General features: G+C 38.8%; 1 long non-coding RNA gene across 2 annotated transcripts in view; it reads right to left on the reverse strand.

Moving 5' to 3' along the window:
- Positions 1–4,731, reverse strand: part of LOC106516727 (uncharacterized) — a 20,265-nt gene extending 15,534 nt beyond the window's left edge. For both annotated transcript variants that reach the window (XR_001310127.1, XR_001310126.1), the window contains exon 1: positions 4,690–4,731. This is a non-coding gene — a long non-coding RNA (uncharacterized LOC106516727). The remainder of the gene's footprint in view (positions 1–4,689) is intronic.
- Positions 4,732–7,134: the final 2,403 nt, after the last annotated feature.

Raw genomic sequence — 7,134 nt, forward strand, 5'->3', positions numbered from 1 at the left:
ATCTTCAAGACCTACATTTTTTGAGAACATTGAAACACTGAACATTGAATTTAAACAAATGAACTTAAAAATGAGGAAKAAATCAACTCACTTCACTGACTTGGCCTACTACTCAACATCCCACTTTATGAACCTCTGCTTCCTTCTGGCCRTACCACCAAGTTTTTTGTGGTGTACCTAGTTTCTTGAGCACATAACCTCTAGGGAAGAGTCCTTCACCAATCTGTTGGATGTGAAGATGGGATTTCCATTCATGGAAMTATTAGAACTTCGCCTTAGAAACTATGCACTTATGTCATCACGCTCAGCCTTCTCCAGTCCAGTATACAATATGTATAGAATTTCACTTAACAAAGTTTGCATAGACAAAGTCAGCAGACAGATCCTTGTCACCATCATCATCATCACTCTCGACTTCTTATGAACTATCATAATCAATGGTGTTGTTAAGTTTAATGGCTATGTCACTTTCTTCTGAGCCACTGTAGACAACAGTTTTCTTYTTGTTCTGACATTTTCACTCTCTTTCATTATTTTTCCTTCTCATTTCCAAACTTTTGTTTTCTTTGTTGTGCACCTCCACCAGCTCCATCTTTTCTGAAATGCTGGTCAAGATTTTAGTTTTCACCTTTTTTTATCAATCTATTTTTTTTCTTCTTCATATATTTTCAAGGTTGCCCCTCTCTCACTGCTTTGTCCATAACCACAAGCAAAGTTGAACCTCTATTTGTTTTTCTTTTATAAACGTGTCATGATGGGTTTTGGTCTAAAATAAAAAATGTCACCATTTAAGTAATAAAATGAAATAAATGTTGACAGTAATCACCAGGGGGCCTTTTGGAACAAATCACTTCCACCATTTTACCCAGATTGTATCATCCAGGAGGCGGCACGGTGGCTCACTTGGTAGAGCTGATGCTTCTCAGCAAGAAGGTCGCCAGATCAAATCCCGGCCCAGGGACCTTTCTGGGTAGAGTTCGCATGTTCTCTCTGTGCMTGTGTGAGTTTTCTCCTGGCACTCCGGCTTCCTCTCACAGACCAAAAACATGACCGTTAGGTTAATTGATAACTATAAATTGTCCCCAGGTGTCTGTCTCTATGTGTACCTGTGATGGACTTGCAACCTGTCCAGTGTGTACCCCACTCCTCGCACTGTGACTGCTAGATATGGGCACCAGTAACCCCTGTGACCCTAGAAAAGGAATAAATGGGTATAGATAATGGATGGATGTTTCATCCAGCTGTTTATAGCTAACATTACGCACCAGTATAGTCTCATATTGTAGCTTACTTAAACACTGACATATGTGTGAAAAGTTTTCAAACTTGTTTATCAGGCACAACATTCAATAAACCATGATCATAAAAATTTCACTTTGGTAAAAACAGGTTTTTGAGCTTAAATCTGCTCATCTCTTGTGCCATGTGCCTCCCTTCTTTACAGGCCGAGTAAAATGGAGAAATGTGGTGTTACATGACCAACTCCATCAATGGTTTTTCAAAATCACTGGGTGGCACAACTCCACCTCCTGGCTCAAATCACCCCACTCACCACAGAGGACAACAAGGACAATGAGACAGTGTTTGGTATTCAGTTCCAATGTCAAACGACTCTATAGTTATCACAGGCATAAATTATGCTTTAGCTCTGACAGGGAATGAAAGAACGGTAGCATTATTTACATCAAAGGCACAACGGGTGTTTTTATGATGAAAAACACTTTTAAATTTTACATAGACACTTGGAAAATTGTAGCAACAAACACCTCAGAAATACCCAACTGCAATATGGTTATAAAGAATCATATTGTGACAAACGTTGTTCCTATTAACACCATCCATCCATCCATCCATTTTCTGTACACACTTCTTTCTTTTCAGTGTTGCGTGGGTCACTGGTGCCCATATCCAGCAGTCACAGTGCGAGGGGCGGGGTACACCCTGGACAGGTCGCAAGTCCATCACAGGGACTCCTATTAACACATAAACCCAATAAGATAATAAAGTAGTTAATTTACTATTTTATATGTAATTAAAGTATATGATGAAGCAAAAAGTTTTTTTTCCAGTGGTGTATTGTTAATGGAGATTCAGCAGCCACATCTCCTGGGGAATTAAGTTGGTACATAGATGTTTTTAGATGTTTTTGATACAGTAGAACAATTTCATCTTCAAGACGGCATGAGGTTTAACAGTTCATGGGCAGGGTGAAAAAGATCTTTTTTCCACAATGAAAGATTTTTTCCCCAGCTTTTTTTTTAAATAGACTCCAAAAGGGGATTCAATGATTCTCTCAGCCATTTTTTAYCACATTCTTCAGGGTCTTCCTGTCAATCACGCTGCACTTTCCTTACCAACTGATGGAGTTGGTCAGTGTACTCTCAACAAGATGTTGTGGATGGCAAGGGGAAACCTCACACTCTTTAATCTTCAGAAAAAAGCCATCCTCTGCTGAGCTTTCTTGGCCAAGTATGAGGTGTTGCATGTGTTCTCTGGTTTCCTTCCACATTCCAAAACCATGCATRCTAGTTTGAATCTAAATTATCACTGTAGGTGCTAGTGAGTAAGTAAATTTGCACAAACATAAAAAGTACAATAAAAAACAGAGAACAACATTTTACTGAAAGCCTGTCTGAATGAAAATGTCTTTAGACGTTTTCTAAAAAAGTCAGTGAAATCTGTGCAGCGAAGGGACAAAGSGGAGCCTCGGTGCCAACCCCATGAAAAGCTCAGTCTCCACAGGTTTTGTAATGAGGTTTGAGGTACCACCAGCAGCATTTGACTTGAAGATCTCAAAGTCCTGGGAGAGCTTTTTAATTTTATAGTCAACCATCCACTCTTTTTTGACTCAAATTCAYTCATATCAGTTTGAGTTTTGGGCTATCAGATCAGTTCAGGACTCTATTTTCATCAGTCTCCACTCTGCATTTAATCACTCAGAATCTATGATTCAGTGCAGTTAGCAGCTTTGATGCTCTAGGTCAGTGGTTTCCAACCCTGGTYCTTGAACCCCACTATCYTGCATGTTTTAGTTGTTTCCCTGCTCTTCAGAAGCTTATCCCTCATTCATACAAATGAGGTGGGCCAAAGCATGAACATGTCTAAAACATGAAGGATAGTGGGCCTCAAGGACCAGGGTTGGGAATCACTGCTCTAGGTCCTAAAACACATGAGAATGTTTTCTTTATTTGGTTTTACTTCAGCTCAGTGTTTAATACCACCATACTGGTTGGTAAACTGTTGGACATGTCTGTCTTCCTCCATCTGTTCCTGAATGAAAAACTTCCTCACTGATTAAATTCATTGAGGGAAAAACCAACCCCTACAACTCCAGCTCCATTAAACTTAGAACTGGCTCCCCTGCAGGGCTGCACACTGAGTCCATTACTGTGCTCACTCTGTACTTATGACTGCTCACCTACATATCAATCCGATACCATGATCAAGGTTGCTGATGATCCCATCAAACAGGATGAGCCTGAGTATAACGGGGGGGGTACAGAGACTGTCAACATGTGCTCAGAAGATAATCGGAATACCACAAAAATGACAAAAGAAATAAAAACTGACTTCAGGAGGAAACTGCATTCAGACCTGTTCTCTTCATAAATTAAACCAGATGGAGAAAGTGCAGTTCTTTAAATTTCTAGTTTACATTTTGAGAGATTTCTCTTGGTCAGCCAACAGCACTGTGACTGTCAACAACATCTGCACTTCCTCGGGGTGCTCAGTACAAGTAACGTAGAAATCAAGCTGCAGGTAGTTTTTCTGCAGAGTGAAGATAGAAAGCATTTTTACCTACTGTATGTCAGTGTGGGTGTGTGGGCTCCAAAAAACTCATCACTTTGGCAGAGAAAATCACTGGCAGTCAATAACTGAAAAAGTTGAGGTGTATTTTTGTTTTAAAGGTGGGCATTGTGCTTAATCCGACTTTTTTAGCTTTATGTCATGTTGTCATTCCCTCATTAAAAATATACATAGTGTAGCTTTTACTCATTCATGCATGTTTGAGAAATGCTGTGGAATTGCCTAAATGCTTGTTGGTACAAAGCACCACCTATTTGTACATACRTASCAYCTCCCTGACTGAACTCCAGGGAGGTGTTCTTCATCCAGGGGATGTGAAACGTTGAATAAAGCTCAGGGAAAAGCAAGCTTATGAGCTTAGTCTCCAGCYGAGCCCCCAACCCCACAAAGCTTTTTTTGTTGACATTATAATGTTAACTACTTCTGAGTCCTATCCTTTTTGGAATAAAAAATGCCTTCATTGTGAAAATGTATCTTTAGATGCTAAGGAGACTACTCTTGTAAACGGCATGAAGCATTGTTGTGAAGATGTACTGAAGTGGRAGTGTCAGAGACGAGAGATGGTTCTTCAAGAATTAGAGGCCTATTTCAAGGTGTTWATAGAGGCTATGATGCAAAGCCAAATTTAGTTTAGATTTATACAATGGTTTTGTAACAACTGAGTGTAGTTACTTGATTGGGCTATAGAATTAAACTACCGTATTTATTCAAGTATAATACGTAAAATTAAATCCATAAAATCATCCATAAAGTTGGGTARAAGTATTATACTCAGATAAATATTTTTACTTACGTATTTTAACTGAAATATCAGCTTCATTCACAAAATGCCTGAGTCTGGAAATGAGACCGCATCGTAAAAAGCAGTTGAAGCAAGCTTACCTCTGACACTCCTTCGTGTTTCAGAGCGAGATAATAACAGATCCAGGCAGACAACATGATGTGACAAAAAGAGGGAAAAAATCAGTCCTGCACCTTAGTAATGATAACGAACTAATGACATTAGCATGTGACTGAGCCGCTCCTCGAACAACAACAAACACATGTTCGTCTGTAATGGTGGCCGTCTACCAGTGTTCTGAAAAAGTTTGTATCCCTAAAAAAACGTTTCCCCACCAGAGGGGGCGCTCACAAGTAGGAAGTGATCTGCTTTTCCCCCACAAGTTGGCCCAAATCTCATGTTAAGCCTCTGACTTTTGTGTTGGCGCATCCTGGTGGACTATGTGTAAAATGCCAAAATTCATATGATGCTCAAAATCATAGTTTGCTGATATTTATTTGTTGTCAAAATACCTTTTAGTAGATATATTGTTAAAATAAAATGAACAGTCCAATGATCATTTTAATAATATGTATAAAGACTGCAAAGGCTGAAAAATCTTGAAGTCTGTATGAAATTGGAGGTAGTTTGAGGCTTAAATTTTGTATGCTATTTAAGCTAAAAAAAATGGGGGGTTGTAATATACCTGAGATCGTATTATACACGAATAAATACGGTATGTACCAGGAAAATACATTATACCCCACTTTAAATGGGTAATATTCCACTTATTAACATGGAGGGGGGTCGATTTAAATGGTGCCRTTCAAGGTTCCTGTATTTAGTTCAGAATTTCTTTGCAGGGTTGAGATCACTCAATCCACTGAAGGRAGCTGATAAACTGTAGACTGTGCCAAATCTTAGGTTTGGGAAAGCTATTTTTGCCCTGAGGAAAACTTAAATGCACTGACTGGAGTTCTAACTGGCACAACCTGCTCAACTGCTATAAAATGGTGATAGGACTCCATGACAATAGTCTATGTGATGCCTGTGGCATTGAATTAGAGACCTGTTTGCACTACTCAGGCCACTGTCTGGATCTGAATAGAAAAAAAAGGAAAAGCATTCTTGGGGACCCCTTTATGGATCCTGAGTGTTTCAAACCTTGTGCCTTTCGTCTGAGGGAAGTGAAGCTTTGAATAAAGCTCAGTGTCTTTTTGGGGAAAGCAATGGGCCCACKTATGAGGCCCCCACTCATATGGGTTCATTACCAGCTCCACTCACCATAACCATAAACATAGGGCTGAGAAACACCATTAAAGACCCTTGCCACCCAGGCTACCATTTCTGAATTGTGACCATTCATCAAACTCTACATGTGTGTAAAAGCATGCACTGTCGGATTTACAGACAGTTTTGTTTTCCTGTTGCCATTAATATGCTTAATGAACACAAACCTRAAAGTTAGAAATGATGCTGTCTGTGTAAACAATCACCAGTTGCACTTTTCACATTTGAATTAAAAACATAAAAACTGCCAGACAAGCAATTACTGTGGCTCATACTTCCTAAAATTTTTACTTTAATTTCTTGTCCCAGTAAACATACACTACAATATTCTATATTTCTACAGATGTTTGTTTTTTTTTGGGGGGGGGGTTATGAATAAAAAATAGTCATATCCAATATAACTGTATGTTTTTTTCTAAAGCTGATAAGAGACAATACACAGCAGGCACTAAATTAGTTTGTTTTGAAGGTGTCTTCTGCCCATCACCCTGGCCAAAGCTCTAAAATCAAGAAGGACTGCTGCCAATGATTTTAATGGTACCGTCAGCTATCCCCAGGAGATAATCAGTCACTTTGGAGAATGTTGAAAAATATATTTTGTCTGAATAATACATTTCTTGTGGCTCTGGCTCAGGCCATTAGTGTAATTAGAAAGTCAGCTTGCATTAAATTGATATGGATGTATTGCCTGGGGATGGAGGAGGAAAGCGCATGTGCCTTGAGTGTGTCGTCAAGTAAATGAGAGTGAGGATGAAATTTGTAGTCAAATACGGGAACCAGACGAGTCATTAATCATGACAAAAGAACAGGACTGCCTCATGCATGTAGCGGACAGCAGCAGTTGTTGAAAATGATGTAAAGTCAGAGTCAAGTACAATTCCATTGCATCCATCAACACAAAATCAAACATCCTCAGCTGCGTAATTACACCAGTTTACATCGAGCTTTAATGAACTGCAGGTATTCCGGGTTTTGTTGGGKTTTTTTTTGTTAGAAGATATTACAATAGTCCATCAAAATGACCACCACAATAAAATCCCAAATGGCTTTTGACAAATGGGGTTGTGCAAAGAAAACAATAATTATTGCTATATTACAGATATTTACCTTTTTTATCCAGATTTCCTCCACTCAGAGTGTCAAATAAAATAGATTAGAAAAATAGATATCTGATTTAACTTATTTCTAATGGTTTTATTCTACCATAGGTTAGATGGTTTTATTTCTTATTTTTCTTGATTATTTATAATTAATGTGTGTGTGTGTGTATACTAGGG

Source organism: Austrofundulus limnaeus, unplaced genomic scaffold, assembly GCF_001266775.1.
Source record: "Austrofundulus limnaeus strain Quisiro unplaced genomic scaffold, Austrofundulus_limnaeus-1.0 Scaffold40, whole genome shotgun sequence".
Taxonomy (NCBI): Eukaryota; Metazoa; Chordata; class Actinopteri; order Cyprinodontiformes; family Rivulidae; genus Austrofundulus; species Austrofundulus limnaeus.